We start from the raw sequence: 3140 nt of genomic DNA, 5'->3' as shown, positions 1-3140 counted from the left end.
TCATATCATCATCTCTGAGAAGGCTGCATGCATAATATTATTAAATCGATAATTATCATCAAGCAGAGTGTAAAATGTAATTCCCAGCTTTTGTTTCTCACCGCCTGCTCTATGATGCTACTCAAAAACAAGGACTTCCAAATTTCGGATATGCTCTCCAACATTGTTGAGCCTTGATTAGTCCAACCCTTTTCATTCCCATCCGCCTTAACTGGACGCATTTGCCGCCCAGCTCAGACTCAACGACATGATCCACAGTACATCACCCTCCATAACACCACCACAATGCAAACACAGGATCCCACAACACTTCTAACTTGATTTCCAAAAACATAGAACAAATAAACAGAAAACGAAATCAAAATGAAAGATCATTATACCCACGCTTTCACAGAACTCCAGATCCCGCATCAAAGAAACTACAACTCCATTTCGTTCCCTTCAGTTCCCTCTCCAAACCCAACAAATGTTCCGTTTTCTTTATCTCTTTTGACTGAAACCGTCACCGCCCGGAAAAAGTTTCTTGATTCTCTACTGCATAGAGCAGGAGCTGTGCTTTTTAGAGGGTTTGATGTTAAGACAGCCAAGGACTTCAACGACGTTGTTGAGGCTCTTGGGTACGAGGAGTTGCCATACATGGGTAGTGCTGCTCCTCGGACCAACGTTGGTCGGGTTTTTACCGCTAATGAGTCTCCGCTTCATCAAAAGATTCCGTTTCACCATGAAATGGCTCAGGTTAGTTCAGGGACCAAGCCACTAAGTACTGAATGGGGGACTCATGCTCCCACTGACACTGGAAAATTATTAATCCAATTCCATTTTATATTTGTAACAAATGCTCCATTCTTTTTTTTTTGCTTCAACCTCTAACATATTTTAAGCTTTGATTCTCTTTTTCTCTCTTATGATTGAATATAAAATACATCAATAAAAACAATCAATATAGTTTATAATTTTAAAATTAATTTTTTTCTCCTTTAATAACTAAATTCTTCGTCTATTCAAAATAGAAGTTTTAATTGGTGCCTCAAGTTTTTAATTTTATGATCAATTTTTCCTACTTTTAAACTAATTTTTTTTTTATATTTCAAAATTTTCTTTTAATTTGTCCCTACTAAATCAAAATATTGGCTCCTGTCATTGGGTTGGTTAGTGTGTTTTGTTATTTAAAAAAAGAATTTTGAGGTTTTTTAGTAGGTTGAATTGTTGAGCTTGTCAAGGTTTTTAACATGGAAGACTTCAGAGTTGCGTTTACAATTTGAGGATTTTGATGTTATTAAACGTGTCTAAAAGGTAAAAAGCAATGCTTTTATAATTGGACCGGGCTTTGATCTAGGGGTTGATCCCCAGGTCACGCAGTCTGACCCGATGACATCATGTTGACATTAGTGTGATGTAATAAAATTTTAAAACTCTAATAATTAATAAATTTCATGGTGACGTCACGGGTTTTTTGACCCGACGGTTGAATCGACAATTTGGTATTGTTTTGCTGATTGATTCCCGGGTCAATCCTCTCCAATGGCTAAAACTCGTTTTAGCCATTCACTAGATTAGATTAGTGATCAGTTCTCAGTCAAACCGACTGGTCCGATTCGGGTTTTAAAACCATGGTAAAAAGTGCTTTTGTGGTTAATTCTTAATGTTAGGCTTAAATACATAAAAACAACTTTAGAATTTGTTTTTACTCTTAAACAATGGATTAAACTCCCTTAGTCCTAAGCCACATTGTCTATGAAAGGATGAACCAGAGGTACCCTGAGTTTGTTGAACATTTAGAGCAACATGGATTGGTTTATACATTGGTGCTAGAAGAGGAGGATGATCTTTCATCACCAATCGACCGCAGTTGGAAATCTACATTCTCGACTGATGACAAGAACCTGGCTGAAGAAAGTTTTGTGTTTAGATCATCTAACTAAAACATGCGGTGCTTGCTGATTTATCAAGACTCATACAAACCTGATTATCTTCCAACAGGGCTGCTAAGTTGGGAACAAAATTGGACTGGATGCAGAATGGTGGAGTTAAAACAATCATGGGTCCAATTCCAGCTATCAAGTATGACAAATTAAGGCATCACAAAATCTGGTTTAACAGCATGGTACCTGCTTATATTGGGTGGAAAGGCAAGCAAAATGATCCTGTTAAGGTGACTTTCGGGGATGGCAAACCATTGCCAGCTGATATAATCTATGATTGTCTAGAAATCATGGAAGAGGAAGTGTTGCCATTCCTTGGCAGAAGGGTGATGTATTGCTGGCAGACAACTTGCCCGTGCTTCATGCCAGAAGATCATCCAATCCTCCTCGCCGCATTTTAGCTTCACTTTGCAAGTAGTGAAACTTGATTATAAACACATAAAAACTATTTCTTTTATTAACATATCTAATCTATGTGGTAGAGATGATAAAACGTTTGTAGTAAGAAGTTGTTATCTAAGGGCAATATGCCTCAAGATCATCTCATTTATGGAAATGAGAGGAATTGAAAAATGCACTTCCATACTTTAAATTTGAAGCAAGGTCATGTGTAACACCAATGATCCGAAAATCGGACTGGACTATGACCCATTCAAGGGTCCGGTTTGACCTGTTGGATCGGTTGGTTGGACTGTATTCTGTAAAAAAAAATTTAGTCCCTAAAGGTTTGAAATTCATCAAAAACACCCCTATAATACTCCCTTAAGGTTTGAAATCTGTCCAAAACACCCCTATAATACTCCCTTAAGGTTTGAAATCTGTCCAAAACACCCCTGTCACGCAAAGAGACTAGTGATGGTGGTGGCAGCGACGATCGATGGCCAATCGAAGCTTGGAATCATGGAGCTTTTGATGTATAGGTGCCGGCGAATCTGATGGTGGTGCTAGGGAGTTCCATCGGCGCCGGAACTCACCGGAATCAAGAAAGAAGTCCGACGGTTGCATGAACTTTAGGTGGACAGCGAGTGACGAAGGCTAGACAACGCCCACTAAAAATGTTTGGGTTTTGTCGTGGAGATGTCGTCAAGTCTAATGGTGGTGTTTTCTCCCTCGAACGATGCCAGAATCCGGCGGGATTAAGTTACGATTGAACCGCGATTCGACACTATTCCGGTGGTCTAACCGCGGCTCAATCCGATTTGATTGAAAATAACAGTT

The 3140-nt window shown here is 39.0% G+C and overlaps 1 pseudogene; it reads left to right on the top strand.

Annotated features, from left to right (window-relative positions):
• The first annotated feature begins 363 nt into the window (after nt 1-363).
• On the top strand, nt 364-2340 carry LOC116113717 (annotated as a pseudogene).
• Nucleotides 2341-3140: the final 800 nt, after the last annotated feature.

This window comes from Pistacia vera, unplaced genomic scaffold (genome assembly GCF_008641045.1).
Source record: "Pistacia vera cultivar Batoury unplaced genomic scaffold, PisVer_v2 Contig69, whole genome shotgun sequence".
In the NCBI taxonomy this organism is placed as follows: domain Eukaryota; kingdom Viridiplantae; phylum Streptophyta; class Magnoliopsida; order Sapindales; family Anacardiaceae; genus Pistacia; species Pistacia vera.
Note: the sequence above shows the minus strand (reverse complement) of the source record. Positions and strands in the feature narration are given on the sequence as shown.